At 43.5% G+C, this 18,721-nt stretch overlaps 1 protein-coding gene and 1 long non-coding RNA gene across 5 annotated transcripts in view; one reads left to right on the top strand and one right to left on the bottom strand.

Annotated features, from left to right (window-relative positions):
• Positions 1–18,721, top strand: part of LOC133365316 (uncharacterized) — a 156,153-nt gene that overhangs the window by 27,297 nt on the left and 110,135 nt on the right. For all 4 annotated transcript variants that reach the window (XR_009758167.1, XR_009758166.1, XR_009758169.1 and 1 more), the window contains exon 2: positions 16,503–16,563. This is a non-coding gene — a long non-coding RNA (uncharacterized LOC133365316). The remainder of the gene's footprint in view (positions 1–16,502; positions 16,564–18,721) is intronic.
• The window catches only part of MEOX2 (mesenchyme homeobox 2), a 107,436-nt gene that overhangs the window by 73,448 nt on the left and 15,267 nt on the right, over positions 1–18,721 (bottom strand). The window lies entirely within an intron of this gene.

Genomic DNA, 18,721 nt, shown 5'->3' with positions numbered 1-18,721 from the left:
GGCGTCATTTAGACCAGATTGTCTTATGAAGGCACAGATTGGCTTCTGTTCATTTCCAGGCTTGATGCAAGGTGCTGGCCTTGACATTTAAAGCCCTAAAGGATTTCAGACCAAGTTATCTGAAGAATCACCTGCACCCAATATGAGCCCATCCAAACTTTGAGATCAGCGTCTGAGGCCCTGCTCTCTGGCCCACCAGTAAAAGCTTTTCAGTGGAGGCCGCACAAAATAAAATAAAGTATACCACTTTATATTTATGACAAAGCAATGGACTGACAGATTGATTTCACCATCTGTATTTAAAGATTTATATTCCTGTGTTTAAGCTAACTATTCAAACAATAAATAATACCATAGAAACAAAACTACATTACACAGACAAAAAGCACACATACATAGTAACCAAATCCATAATAATCTCAGTGCAACGCCTTTATATAAACAAATCTCATGAACTCTTTTTAATTGGTATACTTTACCACCATATTTAATAACAAACAAACAGTAACCACCATTTAGAAATGTATGGAATGTATGCTTGGAAATGTATGTGGAGACTATTTGGTCATAGGTGTTCATGACTCCATGACTCCTTTAGTTTTATTATAATAAAGCAGGGATGTGGCCTTCCACATGTTGATGGACTTTCATCAAGTCCATCCAGCAAAGCTGATGGTCAATACTGAAGTTTCTAGGTGGTCTGGTTCAAAAGATATAAAGTAAAATGTGAGCCGCCCCCCGGAACTTCTGTTTGTGCCGGCTGCTCTAATCCATGCCCTTTCAGGTTTTTAGCCAATAAGAGAAGTCAGGGTTGTGACTGACAAGAATTTTTGACAGCCCCCCCCCAGGCAATACCTAAACCCCATTTCAAGTTCTGAAAACAGTTTCATTTTCCTGCTTGTCTCACATCAGGAATTTAGTAAATATATAGCTTTCAGCAGCATAAAGAGTACTTTCTCTATACAGGATTGGGACTTGCTTCTAAGTATACATACATAGGATTGCACTACAAAGAAGATCACAGCAGGATCTTGGTAGGCATACTTACAATTTTACTTATAATTTTATAAATTTTACTTATAATAAAAGTGTACATGCAGGGTTTTTTAAAATTACTTGCAAAAATGACATATACATTTTATCTGTCAAATAATTTTTGAACAGAAATTTTGCAAAGTGTACATGCTGTGGTGTTATACTTTTCTAATTAAGGAGTCAAAAGTTTTATTTCATTTGCAACATTTATATACCACTTTATTGTAAAAAACCTCAAAGCGGTTTATAGAAGGAATTAAAACAATAAAAATATTGGCAAAATCAGTTAAAGATAGGTATTTAAAAACATTCAAAATAATAAAACCAACAATGAGTTAAAAACAGATAAAATACATAATAGCTGCTACATGCCTGGGTAGGCTTGCCTAAAAAAAATGTTTTTAGCAGGTGCCATAGCAGAGTATAATGAAGGTGCCTGCCTAATGTGAGCAGGGAGTTCCAAAGTGTAGGCACTGCCACGCTAAAGGACTGATTTCTTACAAGAGCAGAACAAGTACTATGTGGAACCCGTAACATGGAAAGCACACCTTGAACTTGGCCTGGTAGCAAATCAGCAACCAGTGCAGATTTCAGAGCAGAGGTATTATGTGCTGACAGGCAGGACCTGTGCCAGGCATGACTGGGCCCTTGTGCACCATGAACTGTGTGTCCCACCCACCTCAGCTCACATCATCTCATGTGAATAACGTGCAGGCGCATGCCTGCCATCAATCAAGATGGTGGCAAAGGCGTCAGCCCCTTAGGGAAGCCCCTGCCACCATCTTAGATGATGGTAGGCATGCGCTCTTTGCACGCATGGCATTCTCAGTGATGGGACAGGTAGGTGGGGCATGCATGCTGGCTTATTGAAGCCCACACTATCTGTATTGAGGGGTGCCTGGGAGTGCCCTCTCCACAATCTGCAACATGGTCAGGTTGCTGCTGGAGATCACAGAATGGGAGCACTACCTTCCCACCCTAAGGGGGGCATTCAGGGACCCCTATGGGCCCAACCTGGCCACCCTCTGACGCCAGCCCTACTGACGGGGTCTCACTCATGTCAGCAATCATGCCAGAGCTTGGAAAAATTACATTTTAAAACTACAACTCCCATCAGCCCTAGCCAGCATGGCCACTGGATTGGGCTGATGAGAGTTGTAGTTCAAAAAAGTAACTTTTCCAAGCTCTGGCCATAGCTACAAACTGTAGCCCCCAGGTCAGGTTGAGCTGGATGGGGATTTCTGTGACCTTGGCTGACTGGCTGCCAGAAGTTTTTTAATTTTGGTTAGGAACCTGACTGGTTGTGGGATGCTGAGTTTTCTGTCTTACTCAAAGGAATCTTGTTGTGGTTGGTATGGTATTGCATTTAGGAAATCATCACTATCTTTTTTTTTCTATTTGCATTTCATTTACCTCTGACCTTACTCCCTTTCATCCACAGAAGCAAAAACAGTGGTTCTATGTGGTCAGCTCAACTCCCTTAAACCCACTGATGCACCTTGTTATTTTCGTGATGGTTTGTTTCTTGCCCAATAGCGGTACAAGAGAATTCACATACTGGGAAGTGTGGCTTCAATTGCTGTTCTCCCCAATCTACTGCCTGAGAAGGTAGACGAAACCATGTGTGTTTTCTCTCTGTCAGTTATTACTCACTGGAATTGGGTTGGCTGTCAAAGTGAGTTTATAGCAGCCCACAGAGCAGGCAGGAAAGAGTAGAGAATCTTCTTAACTCTTGTCTCTGTAGTGGTCTAGACTGTAGAGAAATTTGGAACAGCCAAGTTAAAAGGGAGGCAGGGCATACCAGGCAGGAGGTTGCCAACACTGGTTGGAGATGGATATTGTTGCAGAGGATCCCTAGTCAAGCCTTACCAACAGCAGAATCCTAACCATACCTACTCAGAAGTAAGCCCTGTTGGGTTCTATGGGGCTTAGTCCTTTAGTATGTGTGTTTAGAATTACAGCCTTCAGGGGCATCCATCTTTACTCCTGAGTGCTCCCACCTGACATCTCCACAACACTAGGCTCCTTTCTTCCAACAATGGCCTTCTGGGTCCTGGCCTGGCCTGAGAGCACTTAAACCCTTCTTGCCAGAAGCAAGTAGGCTAGATTAAATGTTCCTCACCCAGATTCTCTAAGCAAGTGAAAAGGAATGATCCCGTCACTTCAGTTGGACCTGGAAACACCCTCATTTAGCTAAGATTTCTATCATAATTTCCAATCAAAGAATTTTTTTTGTTTGAGTGATGTGCTCCAAGCAACTGTGGTTGATGTTTAATGTATCATGCTTAATGACATCACTAGGGCCTGCCCCTATGACATCACTAGGGCCTGCCCCTATGACATCACAGGGGTCCACCCCTATGACATCACTAGGACAGCCCCCAAGACATCACTAGGGCCCTGAAATCTCAGGGTTTGGGAACTGGCAACACTAAGTACAACAGCATCTGGAAGCCCATAGGTTCCCCATCCCTGTCATAAAGAATTATCTCAAGCTTGGAATTCTGGTCTCAGATGGCTCCACCGTGATGCATTATACTGTCCTTCCATTCTTTGGCGTATGTCTTGGAAATGTCAAGTCTTCTTGAAAGCAGCTGTTGACGCTTCTCAATCTGTGGTCATGGAATTCTGAGGGGATTTCTGGTTTGTTTGTTTTTCAATGTGCCAACCAGAGTCAGATTTTCTTAGCTAATCCCCTGGACAGTTGTACACTGGTGAAGAAGTTATTATTTGTTACATTCCCTCCAAAACCCTGTAAATGTGTTGTTAGTTTCTCAACCACTGCTTGGCATAGGTTTTTGAGCTTCTGGGACACTTTCTGCATAATAAATATGTGATGCTTTGGAATCACAGCACAGCCAGAATTTCATGCCATACTTTGGAGGTTTGGATGTCATATACTGTGCTGTTGGACATCTTCCTTTGAATGGCACTAATGATTCATCAATTGTACATAAGAACATAGAAATCTCCTTGCACTGCATCACACCATTTGTCTGTCTAGCCCAGTACTGTCTAGACTGGCTGGCAATGACTCTTCAGAGGTACAATTGGAGGACATTCCCCGCCCTACATGGAGACACTGGGACCTTCTGCATACAAAGCAGATGTTCTACCACTGAGTTACAGCCTTTCTCCAATATTCACATATGACATTAAGCATTGAGGGACAGTGGTGGTAAATAGCACACAGGCATAAGCTTCTGTCTCACATTGGTAGTCAGGCACTTAAGTCAATAATTAAAGCTGGGGACTGTATTGATTCTTTTGAAAGAGGCTAGTGACCTTGTGCCTTGGAATTGCTGAGAGCAACCCTCAGCAACACATTCTGCAAAGAGCTTTCCATTAACAGAGAAAAGTGGTCCTCTACAGGCCCTTGATGACCAACAGTTGCTTAGTCTGGCCATCTGCTGAAATGAGGGTGTTGGTTGCTTGCAAATATTTGCATATGCAGTTGGAATCTTAGTGTTTCCAAAAGCCAGATTAGTAAGCTCCTTTGAACAAACGGCAGGGAGAGGATTGCAGGACTGGTTTATCCTGTCCTTGTTTCACACTCTCAAAGAAGAGAAAGGAGAAAAGCTGCCTCCACCTCACATGAGCCCATCAATGTTCTCGATAACAGCAACTATGGTTTTTGTTTGTTTGTTTGTTTTTAAGGTAATTGTATTTTTTCTTTCTCTAGCAGCAGCTGCCTTTGCTTAATCAGGATAAAGCAGCCATTGTGTGAAATCACCTTCATTGGAAGAATTTTTTTTTACAACATACAGCTGTTTAAATGCACAGAATTAAGATAATAAGGAAGATATAAAACGATTGATAAAATTCACAAGTGATTTAGCAGTAAGTCAGCTATCATCCAAGACATGTCTGGTCTGAATGAGGCTATACTTGAGTACTTTCCTTGCTTAGTCCCTTCCATATAGAAAAGATGCCTACAAGAAATCAGTGCAGACCTTAAACATCTGTGAAATCCTTCTATTGTCTTTGGATAATGTCTTGATTTATTATCTTAGGCTGATCCTCATAAGATCATTATTTTACTTCACAAAAGTACCCTGAAGTTTGGCTTTTTATAAGTAAGATTAATTTAGCATTCATAAAAATTAGGTGATTTATTCCTGGCTAGAGCCAGGTGTAGCTCAGACAAAAAGCTGTAAAAATGTCTCCAAAAGAACTGTTCAAATGCATCTCAATTCTGACACTTATTTCTCCCTGCTATTTCTGTCTTGGAACAGAAGCCTCTTGAGCTGAGTCACTAGTGTGTGCCAAACGGTGTGGCAGGTTTGTGAGATGGAAAAAAGTCCTCTAGGGACTAGCAATAGACTAGCCAATGTATAACTCATATGATCTAATTCTCATTTCAGCAACAGTCTTCAGAGCTGAGACTCTAATACCCTGATCCTAAACAAATTGGCCAGTTAAGTCCAATTGAAATCAATGATCTATAAGCATGTGTAACTCTGCATTGACTTTTGGCCATGGTGCAATCCAGATAAAATTAGCTGTGCTTAAATCCTATTGGGTCATATTCAACTAAGCCCTATGTAGAGTAAACCCACTGAAATTAATGAACCTAAGGTAGATGTGTTTATTAACCTTAGAGAGTCTACTCTGAGTAAGATTAGCACTGAATACCACCCATAAAAATGAAAGGATTTCCAGCCCAATCCAAACTAGGTTTACATAGAAGAAGTCCCATTAAACATTGGAATTTACTTCTGAATAAAAACTGTAAAGGGTCTGGCTATTAAGCACATAGACTAAGTGTGGCCAGTTCAGGGGCCTTATCTGCCCTCCCCACAACAAATATTTCAGACCCTACCAATTTTGGTGGTAGTGACAAAAAGGAAAAAAAAGTCATGTAGGCACAGCGCTGAGGTAGGTACATCACAGATACCTTATAGGGATCATTCCCAATCTGATCATTTGATAAGCAGAGAGGGGGCAATTATTCTCAACTGATCTGCACAGATTAGCTGAGGAGCTGTGTATATGTGTCCTGTGTGTATTAATGTGTGCAAAAGTATGAGATAGCTGCATATCCTTTTTACCACATCCATCACTGGTATGTGGTCCCTAATTGGTTGGCCATGGATGAATGGCCAAAAAAGGTCAAAAAGGTAGCCACCCCTGCAGTAGACAAAAGGGCTGTGCATATAAACTGAGATGAATTCCAGACCAAAGCAGGACACCTTGAATAGATTTAGGGCTTGTCAGAGCTGAAGCAGGATATATCTACAGTGACCTGAACTGAAGTAGTGACTTCAAAGTGATCTGAGGCCTTTCAGAGACAGAGATTTAAAAATGGTGCAGACAGGGTGTAAGATATGTTCATGTTGTTGCCAGGGCCGGCGCCTCTTTAGGGTGGGAATGTGGCACTCCCATTCTGTGATCCATGGCAGTGTTAGGTCCTACAACCTGACTCTGCCACAGATCATGGAGAGGGAGTTCCCAGGCACTCCCCCAATATAGATAACATGAGCTTGAATAAGCCAGCACACACACCCTTCCTACTGCTCCCATCAGTGTGAATGCTGTGGGTGCATGCCTGCCATCACCTAAGATGGCAGCAGGGGCTTCCCTAAGGGTCTGATGCCCTCACCAGCATCTTGGTTGATGACAGGCATGTGCGCTACATGTGCACATTATTCACATGACACAAAATGTAGGTGGGGTGCATGGGTGGGCTTATTAGCCCCATGCCACCTCTATGGGGCAGTGTTGGGCTACAGAACCACAGGCCTGGGGCAAGCTGGTGGCTAAGAGCCCAGTCTTGCCTGGTGCTGGCCCTGGTTGTTGCCACCTACTGGCCAAAAGGCAAAAGTGTTTTCTTTAGAAAAGTTGGAACTGAGCATGGTCTAGACCTGTGCTTTCAGGGAGTGGTTCCACAATGGATTCCAGAATGAAAACTGTGTAAAAGAAACTAAGAAATAAAACTAGTTATTGTTTTCATCTTATTGGTGTAGCTTGTATATATTATACAGTGTGTTTACAAAAATGGAATCCCCTATCACAATGGTTTGGGAAGGGATGCTGAAGTAATGTATCACCTTATTCTTGTCTATGCTGTGCTCTTTACTAGTTCTGCTAGTGATGCTTGCTTGGAAGTGCTGGATGTTCAAGTCCTTTTGTCTCTATGTCACATATCCACACATCCACTCCTGTCAAATCAACTTTGCATTTAGTTTTTGTGACTTTTGATGCCAAATGAACACATAAGATTCATAAGTGATTTAGCAAGTCTGAAGCTGCCCCCCTTCATCTTAACTCATTAGCCCCTGCAACTATCTTGCTGACATTTTGTAATATTACTTTCTTAGGACACTTCTACTATGTATGCAATTTTCATAATAAAATCATTGCCCACAAAACTATAGAGAAGGAAGCAAATCTCTTTCAGTTATCCCACACAAACACAAAATCAACTTTAAAGGAACCTAGCACAAAAGAAACCTGAACCTATTTGTAAACATTTTGGCAGGATTCTTATCTAGTAGTACCTATATAATGTATGCTATTTTTATACAAATTACCCATAAAACAATAGGTGAGAATAGTGATTTCCTTTTTTAACCACCCCAAAACTATATACACTGCTCTAGGCCTTGCAGAAAAAAAAACTACAGCAATCCTTCTGAAATTTGGCATTCATTCTCTCAGAATGGGCTACCATGCCTACAAATTTCATCCAGTTCTGCCAAAACAGTTTTTTTAAGGGAAATTAAATTTTAAACTTGTCCAGCACACACACACACATACAAACCCCTGAACATATGTATCTATAACTTGTCAGGCTTCATCCATGTTACATCTGGTTTAAAATTTCCCCATAATAATATACAGGGGAGGCATGAAGAATCACTTTTACAAATTAGGATTCAGCTTCAGACCCCAAGCCAAATCAGACAGCTTCAGATCAGACTCTGACCTGCATCAGACAAGATTGAATTGGGTTGTTTTTCAAAGTGCTGAATTGGGATTCAAACCTAATCATATGTACTGCACACACTCCAATAAACAAGAGCACCTTTAATTTATGTGGCAATTTTGACAAAGTTAAGCATATTTATTTGCACTTTACTTTCTGGATTGCATGCATTACTTCAGGGGTGCAGAACTTGTGGCCCTCCAAATGATGTTGAATTCTCATCAGCCCCAGCCTGCTTGGCCAATGGTCAGGATGATGGGACATATAGTCCAACAAATCCAGAGAGCTACAGGTTGCCCATCTCTGTATTACATAGATATTACATTCCATAAATTTACATTGCACATGCTAGAGTGATATTCAGAATGGAGTGGCTCAGAATAGGAATTTAATATTCCCCCCACCACTTAGTCCAATCAAGTCCAAGCTGCACAAATATCTTGCTGCTATTTCAATTGCCCCTTTATAGTGTAAATTCATCAAAGTGACAGCTTCACCAGTAATGGAGAGGTCTTTCTCTAGGTCCTCCGTTAGACCGTAGAACACTGGTTTGGAAACAACCTGGCTGCCAGGATTCCTAAGAAATGTATTGCAAGGGCTCCTAGTTCTTATTAGCCCTATCACGATCCCTCAGAACTTCATTTCCCATCGATCCTGGTGCCTGCAGCTTTTAAGAACACACTGGACAAGAAGTCTGTCCATCCAAAGCTCCCTTCTTTTTTTGCTGCTGTCAGGTAAGCTCTGGAGGAAGGGAAGAGATGGAAAGAGTCATGGAATCATGGGGTGGGGTTATGAGAGGAGCTTCTTATGCCTTGTCTCACTCACCCACAATGTCCATGATGATTAGGCTTAGAAATAAAATGATTTTTTGGATTTTTAAAAAAATGTTTAGCTGAGCTTATTCTGAACTAAAATGTGGAGTCTTTCCTGTCACTACATATATGTGTACAATGTTTAGTATATTTCTAAATATCCACATTGATCCAAGAGCAATTATTAATTCATAGACATTTTTATAACATAGTTCATTTAAGCAGATTTTAAAACAGAGTGTTGCAACAAAATGACTTGCACTGTGGATATTTTAAGTTGAAGGGATATTTAAATTACATTTTTTCTTTACCCTCCTTATATTGAGGCTTCTTTTTACCCAGAACAGTCTTGTTCTTCTATCTGTAATAAAGAAATTATTCCCAGGCTGCATTCTGAGAAGCTATGTCCCACATTCTTCTGCAGTCTGCTAAAGCTGGGGAGACATGCTGACTTTTTCCTCTGTATTGTACAATGCAATGAAAATTAATGAGGCATCATTAAGCTAATCTATAATCAGCATTAGAGGATGCCAATTATTCCAATGGGATTTGGGCAGTCTAATAATATGCAAGTTGGCAAGCAGTTCCTTGTAGTCCTATTTTAATTGTGGCTATTTTAATGAAAAACTATGCTTACCTTTCTATAGTTAATTTCCAGCATGCTTTCTAGAAAAGCAGTTCCCAAATTGTAAGTGAGTGAATAGCCAATCACTGCGCATTAGAACAATAAAGCACAAAGGAGCATAGTGACTTCTAGATCACGTAGGGGAAGAGTTGCAGCTCAGTGACACAACACACCCTTTGCATGCAAAAGATCCCAGGTTCAATCCTAGGCATTTACAGACAGCGCTACGAAAGACCATAAGAACATAAGAAGAGCCTGCTGGATCAGGCCAGTGGCCCATCTAGTCCAGCATCCTGTTCTCACAGTGGCCAACCAGGTGCCTGGGGGAAGCCCGCAAGCAGGACCCGAGTGCAAGAACACTCTCCCCTCCTGAGGCTTCCGGCAACTGGTTTTCAGAAGCATGCTGCCTCTGACTAGGGTGGCACAGCACAGCCATCACGGCTAGTAGCCATTGATAGCCCTGTCCTCCATGAATTTGTCTAATCTTCTTTTAAAGCCGTCCAAGCTGGTGGCCATTACTGCGTCTTGTGGGAGCAAATTTCATAGTTTAACTATAATAATAATAAAATAAAATTTTATTTAGCAGACGCCCATCTGTCCGACTGAACGGACACTCTGGGCAACGTACAATATAAAATACAATATAAAATACAATCTGCTCATATACATAATCATCACATTATTAATATCATAACATCTCATCTGAAGACCATCTTACATTAATACAGTGTAAAACCTAACCCACCCCAGAGATCCCATAGGCCTGCCTGAAGAGTAAGGTCTTCAAGGCTCGCCGAAAAGTCAACAGGGAGGGGGCATGCCGAAGGTCAAAGGGAAGTAAGTTCCAGAGGGTGGGGGCCACGATCGAAAAAGCCCTCTCCCTGGTCCGCACCAACCTAGCTGTCTTAGTCGGTGGGACCGAGAGAAGGTCCTGTGAGGCTGATCTTGTTTGGCGGCATATTTGGTGATACTGGAGGTGCTCCTTCAGATAAACTGGGCCAGAACCGTATAGAGTTTTAAAGGTTAAAACCAACACCTTGAATTGGGCCCGGTATACAACTGGCAACCAGAGTAATTCAATCAACACTGGGGTGATATGATCGCGGCGGCGGGTCTGCTTTATTAAGCGTGCCGCCGCGTTTTGTACCAGCTGGAGTTTCCGGACCGTCTTCAAGGGTAACCCCACGTAGAGCGCATTACAGTAGTCTAATCGAGAGGAGATCAGGGCATGTATCACTCGTGGGAGCAGATGTATGGGAAGATAGGGTCGCAGCCTCTGTACTAGATGAAGTTGGTACCAAGCTGCCCGGCTCACTGCAGAAACCTGAGCCTCCATAGACAGCTGGGAGTCCAAGATGACCCCGAGACTGCAGACCTGGTCCTTCAGGGGCAAACTCACTCCATTAAGTATCAGGTCAAAATCACCCAACTTTCCCTTGTCCCCCACTAGTAATACCTCAGTCTTATTGGGGTTCAGCCTCAGCCTGTTCTCTCCCATCCATCCACTTACGGACTCCAGGGACTTGGACAAGGTATCCACAGCCAACTCTGGTGAAGATTTAAATGAGAGATAGAGCTGCGTGTCATCCGCATATTGGTGACACTGCAGCCCCAAACTCCTGATGATGGCTCCCAGCGGTTTCATATAAATGTTAAATAGCATGGGAGAGAGGATAGAACCCTGTGGCACACCACAGTTGAGGGGCCAAGGGTCTGAAACCTCATCCCCCAACACTACCCGTTGATATCTACCGGAGAGATAGGAACGGAACCACTGTAAAACAGTGCCTCCTATTCCCAGTCCCTCCAGACGACTCAACAGGATACCGTGGTCGACGGTATCGAAAGCCGCTGAGAGGTCCAGGAGGACGAGGAAGGTATGCGCTGAGTAAAGAAGTACTTCCTTTTGTCTGTCCTGAATCTTCCAACATTCAGCTTCTTTGAATGTCCACGAGTTCTAGTATTATGAGAGAGGGAGAAGAACTTTTCTCTATCCACTTTCTCAATGCCATGCATAATTTTATACACTTCTATCATGTCTCCTCTGACCTGCCTTTTCTCTAAACAAAAAAGTCCCAAATGCTGCAACCTTTCCTCGTAAGGGAGTCGCTCCATCCCCTTGATCATTCTGGTTGCCCTCTTCTGAACCTTTTCCAACTCTATAATATCCTTTTTGAGATGAGGCGACCAGAACTGTACACAGTATTCCAAATGCGGCCGCACCATAGATTTATACAATGGCATTATGATATCGGTTGTTTTATTTTCAATACCTTTCCTAATTATCCCTAGCATGGAATTTGCCTTTTTCACAGCTGCTGCACACTGGGTCAACATTTTCATTGTGCTGTCCACTACAACCCCGAGGTGTCTCTCCTGGTCGGTCACCGCCAGTTCAGACCCCATGAGCGTATATGTGAAATTCATATTTTTTGCTCCAATATGCATAATTTTACACTTGTTTATATTGAATTGCATTTGCCATTTTTCTGCCCATTCACTCAGTTTGGAGAGGTCTTTTTGGAGCTCTTCGCAATCCCTTTTTGTTTTAACAACCCTGAACAATTTAGTGTCGTCAGCAAACTTGGCCACTTCACTGCTCACTCCTAATTCCAGGTCATTAATGAACAAGTTGAAAAGTACAGGTCCCAATACCGATCCTTGAGGGACTCCACTTTCTACAGCCCTCCATTGGGAGAACTGTCCGTTGATTCCTACTCTCTGCTTTCTGCTTCTTAACCAATTCCTTATCCACAAGAGGACCTCTCCTCTTATTCCATGACTGCTAAGCTTCCTCAGAAGTCTTTGGTGAGGTACCTTGTCAAACGCTTTTTGAAAGTCTAAGTACACTATGTCCACTGGATCACCTCTATCTATATGCTTGTTGACACTCTCAAAGAATTCTAATAGGTTACTGAGACAGGACTTTCCCCTGCAGAAGCCATGCTGGCTCTGCCTCAGCAAGGCTTGTTCTTCTATGTGCTTAGTTAATCTAGCTTTAATAATACTTTCTACCAGTTTTCCAGGGACAGAAGTTAAGCTAACTGGCCTGTAATTTCCAGGATCCCCTCTGGATCCCTTTTTGAAGATTGGCGTTACATTTGCCACTTTCCAGTCCTCAGGCACGGAGCAGGACCCGAGGGACAAGTTACATATTTTAGTTAGCAGATCAGCAATTTCACATTTGAGTTCTTTGAGAATTTTCGGGTGGATGCCATCCGGGCCCGGTGATTTGTCAGTTTTTATATTGTCCATTAAGCCTTGAACTTCCTCTCTCGTTACCACTATTTGTCTCAGTTCCTCAGAATCCCTTCCTGCAAATGTTAGTTCAGGTTCAGGGATCTGCCCTATATCTTCCACTGTGAAGACAGATGCAAAGAATTCATTTAGCTTCTCTGCAATCTCCTTATCGTTCTTTAGTACACCTTTGACTCCCTTATCATCCAAGGGTCCAATCGCCTCCCTAGATGGTCTCCTGCTTTGAATGTATTTATAGAATTTTTTGTTGTTGGTTTTTATGTTCTTAGCAATGTGCTCCTCAAATTCTTTTTTAGCATCCCTTATTGTCTTCTTGCATTTCTTTTGCCAGAGTTTGTGTTCTTTTTTATTTTCTTCATTCGGACAAGACTTCCATTTTCTGAAGGAAGACTTTTTGCCTCTAAGAGCTTCCTTGACTTTGTTCGTTAATCATGCTGGCACCTTCTTGGCCCTGGCGGTACCTTTTCTGATCTGCGGTATGCACTCCAGTTGAGCTTCTAATATAGTGTTTTTAAACAACTTCCAAGCATTTTTGAGTGATGTGGCCCTCTGGACTTTGTTTTTCAGCTTTCTTTTTACCAATCCCCTCATTTTTGTGAAGTTTCCTCTTTTGAAGTCAAATGTGACCGTGTTGGATTTTCTTGGCAATTGGCCATTTACATGTATGTTTAATTTAATAGCACTGTGGTCACTGCTCCCAATCGGTTCAACAACACTTACATCTCACACCAGGTCCCGGTCCCCACTGAGGATTAAGTCCAGGGTTGCCGTCCCTCTGGTCGGTTCCATGACCAACTGGTCTAGGGAATAGTCATTTAGAATATCTAGAAACGTTGCTTCTTTGTCATGACTGGAACACATATGCGGCCAGTCTATGTCCGGGTAGTTGAAGTCACCCACTACTACCACATTTCCTAGTTTGGATGCTTCTTCAATTTCATATCTCATCTCAAGGTCTCCCTGAGCATTTTGATCAGCGGGACAATAGATCATTCTCAGTATTAAGTCCCTCCTGGGGCATGGTATCACCACCCACAACGATTCTGTGGAGGAGTCCGCCTCTTTTGGGGTTTCCAGCTTGCTGGATTCAATGCCTTCTTTCACGAATAGAGCGACTCCGCCACCAATACGTCCTTCCCTGTCCTTCCGATATAGTTTATATCCAGGGATAACCATATCCCACTGGTTTTCTCCATTCCACCAGGTCTCCGTTATGCTCACTATATCAATGCTCTCCTCTAAGACCAAGCACTCCAGTTCTCCCATCTTGGTTCGCAGGCTCCTAGCATTAGCATACAGGCACTTGTAAGCAGTGTCTCACTTCAAGTCTCTTTGGCACTTGTGGTTTGGCCTGTGGTAATTTTGCTCTTCTGAATTTATATCCTGTGCCCCTGCTCTCACAATGCCTACTTCTAGGCCTACCCCTTTTAAAATTTCATCATTTCTTTGGTTTTTATCCCAGGGGGGAGGTTTATTCCGAACCGGACCTTTCTCAGCTCCTGTCGGGTTTCCCCCCTCAGTCAGTTTAAAAGCTGCTCTGCTACCTTTTTTATTTTAAGCGCCAGCAGTCTGGTTCCATTCTGGTTCAAGTGGAGCCCGTCCCTTTTGTACAAGCCCGGCTTGTCCCAAAATGTTCCCCAGTGCCTAACAAATCCAAACCCTTCCACCCGACACCATCATCTCATCCACGCATTGAGACTGCAAAGCTGGGCCAGTCTGGCTGGTCCTGCGCGTGGAACCGGTAGCATTTCAGAGAAAGCCACCTTGGAGGTCCTGGCTTTCAGCATCCTACCTAGCAACCTAAATTTTGCTTCCAGGACCTCACGGCTGCATTTCCCCATGTCATTGGTGCCAACGTGCACCACGACCACTGACTCCTCCCCAGCACTGTCTACCAAACTATCTAAACGACGGGCGATATCCGCAACCTTCGCACCAGGCAGGCAAAACACCTTGCTGTCTACACGCCCATCACACACCCCACTGTCTATGTTCCTAATTATCGAATCACCCACTACAAGGATCCCTCCACCCCCTGGAGATATATCCTCGGCACGAGAGGATAGCTGCTCATCCTCCAAGGAATGGGTCCCTTCTAAGGGATCGTTTCCCTCTTCCTCAGCTGGATGCTCTCCTTCCCCGAGACCATCGTTCTCCATGATAGCAGGAGAGCTATCATCGTTGGAGTGGGACACAGCTATAACGTCCCTGAAGGCCTCCTCCACACACCTCTCTGCCTCTCTCAGCTTTTCCAGGTCCGCCACCTTGGCCTCAAGGAAATGAAGTCGTTCCCGGAGAGCCAGGAGCTCATTGCACCGAGAGCACACCCACGACTTCTGTCCAACAGGCAGATAGTCGTACATGCTGCAGGCGGTGCAAAACACTGGAAAGCCCCCACACCCCTGCTGGCTTCTTACCTGCATAGTTTTGTTTAAGGTTTATTACGTCAATGGGTTGGAGACTGCGGTTTAGTTGAGGTCAGGGAACAGAAGGGCAGAGTGGAGGGCCCTGGCCTCCTCGCCCTGCTGCCGAACTCGCTCTGCTGCTTAACTCGCCTTGACGCTTTGTCAGCTGGGGCCTTGACGCTTTGTCAGCTGGGGCCTTGACGCTTTGTCAGCTGGGGCCTTGACGCTTTGTCAGCTGGGGCCTTGACGCTTTGTCAGCTGGGGCTCCCTCTAGCTCGTGGAGCAGGCTCCCTCACTAGGGTACTCTGACTTTATATGTGTGGCTGGTTCCTCCCAGCTACTGCTGCCAACCAATGATGTGTTACTTGAGGCTGATGGCTCAACTATCAGCTGGGGCTTAACTCTTTAGTATTCTCTCAGGCTTCCTTCCTTTGAAGGCAGGAAGGCAGGCTTCCTTCCTGAGTGAGGGGCGGGGCTGTTTAAGCTTTTGGCTGCTTTTAATCTAAGCAAGGGGCTGCGCCTTCCAGGCAAGTCTTTTTTGTTTGTTGTTTTCCCACCTAGAACAGCCTGACCTTTCTTTAACCTAGGGAAACAGAGCTTGTGGTTGTGTTTCAGGAAGGCTAAAGCTGCCCTTTTTAGCAAGGTCTGAACCCTTGTCTGAACTGCTGTAGAATTGCTGCCAGTCAGTGTAGACAATACTGAGCTAGACGGACCAATTGTCAGACTCAGTATGAAGCAGCTTCCTATGTTTCTAATGTGATTAATGATGTTACAGTAACGTCAAGCATGGCTTCTGTAGCTGACCTTAGAATCCACACAGGTTTATATGGGGGACCAATTAGGCGGAAGAGCATGAGGATGAGCCTGTTTTGCATACAGAGGGTCCCAGGTCTAATCCCTGGCACCTCCAGATAGGATGGGGAGAGGCTCCTGTCTGAAAACCTGGAGAGCTGCTGCCAGTCACTGTAGACAATACTGAATGAGATAGAACAATTTTCTGACTCAGTATAAGGCTATAAAAGACCATTGTCAGGTATCTCTTGGCTTGGGCATAATTGGTATTGAAGTTCACTCAACAAGCAAATGCAGAGGTACCTTGCAATTAACATATGTGATTATTTAATCTCTCATTTTATAGTGGAACTCAGTGGGCATGTTTTTATGAAAAACAATAACTTCATGCAGCCATGTGCAGAGGAATCTGCAATGTAACTCCCACCTTTAACTGAGAAATGTCATTTATTTCTATATTTAAATACCTAATTAAGATCTGTACATACATAGATCACTTTCCAACATAATTTTTAACAATTATGGCTCCGCTTGTGAAAATGTATGGTAATCTTAATTTCTAATGTATTTTCACTGCACAAAGTTTTCATCTCATTTATCCACAAAACAATGCTGTAAGATATAGCTTTGTTATTTCCTCTTTACAGCTGGAGAATTGAGGTCGAGGCCGCAACTTGCCTGAGGCCACCAAGCAAGTCCATGGTCAAGGTATGACTTTACTATATTTCCCTGTCCATTGGATTACTCCACCCATAAGAAATGGAGACATTCATACTTTTCTGAGTTTTACAGAACTTCCAAGTTTTGTTATTAAAATTTACTGTTGGCATAATCCCATAATTCCTTATGTCAAACAAAGGAAAACAAACTGAATCTTAAACAGGTTTATATATTGTCGAGTCAAATTTCTGTGGCTTATTCTACAGATCCAAAGATCTTGCTTATAAGCCATACCAATACCATAGCAAGCCGAAGTGACAGTGGGAAAATAGAAATGCTGAATGACTGGATTTAGTGTTCCCTTCCATTTCAGACCAGTCTTGTACCACCAAACTATTCTGTCTTGGGTTTTTTTAAAAAAAATCTCAATATTTATGCTCCACCTTTTGATGAAAATAATCAAGATGGCTAACAATGCAAATAATTCATGAAACAACAATAGAAATAACTACAATGAAATAATAGTAATTTACAACCCAGCAGAAACTATCAAATAGCTAGAAAAAACTTGCTGCAAGGGTTTTCATGGCCCTTTGATGAAAAGTAGGCAACCATGGAGACAGGCAAATAATTTTTGGGAGGTTCCACTATTCACCTAACCTTTGGTCAGTCACATTGCAGCTCCTTACTAGGAGATAGAGGAGGATGTGATAGGGAGGTTGGTGCAGTGCAAACGCAAGGGCAAGAGCACAGCATTGCCTCCACTGGTATGTTTGCCCCTCACCAACCTTGCTGTTCCCTTGTCTCCTCCCTCTGTGCCTCATGCTAAGTAGCAGTGACATAACCATCCAGAGGTCAGGTGAATGGCAGAGGCTGACCACATCAGCCACTAGTGCTAGGGAAGGATGGATCTATCAGTTTCAATTCTTTCTGATTCTAATTTTTCCAATCTCAAATTCAGTTTTCCACATTTCTGCAGCAATTTGTCATTTTAAAAAAAATGGTCAGCATTTTAGTGTGACTTTCCCTTAATATAAACTTTTTGTATGCAATTTTGCCTAATATACACATTTTTGCAAAGCAATTTTCTTTAATATATTGCATCAGGGCCAGCGCCAGACATGCCGGGGCCCTTGGGCACCAGCTTGCAGTGGGCCCTGGCACGCATGTGCACACGCATACATACATGCGTGCGTGCACCCAGGGCCAGCCCCAGACACCCTGGAGCCCTTGGGCAAAAGCCTGCCCCAGGCCCCAGCAGTCCCCTTCAGCAATTCCCTTGCTTAACTTACCTTGTTCTGCAGTTGCACATGCAGCGGTGCCTTTAAGAAAGATGGCGGCTGAGGTTTCCCTAAGGAGCTGAAGTCTCTGCTGCCCTCTTGGTTCATGGCAGGGATGTGAGCCGCAGCACGCATGCGTGCCATCAGCCAAGATGGCAGCAGAGGCTTCAGCCCCTTAGGAAAACCTCAGCCACTGTCTTTCTTAAGGGCGCCGCTGTGTGCGCAACCGCAGAACAAGGTAAGTTAAGCAAGGGAATGGCAGAGCCCCGAAGCTCTTGCCTTGCAATCCGTGGCAGCAATCCTCAGGGGCTCCTGTAGCCTCAGGGGCCCTCAGGCCAGTGCCCCACCTGGCTGCCCCTTGGAACCGGCCCTGTATTGCATTTTGTATGCTATCTTCACTGATATATACATTTTATGCACACTTTACATACTTTTTGTACACATTATTTGGTCAGAGAAATGCATTGTGAAATTTGGAAAAATGCAAATATTTAAGGATGGCTGTGCTTTGGTCTGAGTATTTGAAGTACTCAGGTTGGTTCATATGGGGGAAGGCCATTCTTGAAATACTATTGTCTCATGACATTCAGGAACACAGGAAGCTGACTTATACCAAGTCAGACCATTCGTCCATTTAGCTCAATATTGTCTATATTGACTAACAGTGACTCTCCAGTGTTTCAGGCAGGGACCTTTTTAGCACTACCTGGAGATGCCAAGGATTGAATCTGGAACCTTCTATATGCAAATCTGATGCTCTTCCACTGAGCTACAGCCCTTTCAGGCATTTAAGACCTTAAAGCACCTTGAACTGGACCCAGAAGCAAATTGTAGATGGTAAATACAATCCATGTTGCTGGTTTCAGTAAATATCTGGTGTTCACATTTTGAACCAACTGCTTTTTAAACAAAGGCAGCCCAAGGTA

Source organism: Rhineura floridana, chromosome 10, assembly GCF_030035675.1.
Source record: "Rhineura floridana isolate rRhiFlo1 chromosome 10, rRhiFlo1.hap2, whole genome shotgun sequence".
NCBI classification, from domain to species: Eukaryota; Metazoa; Chordata; class Lepidosauria; order Squamata; family Rhineuridae; genus Rhineura; species Rhineura floridana.
The sequence above is the reverse complement of the archived record's forward strand: the minus strand, read 5'-3'. Positions and strand labels throughout refer to the sequence as shown.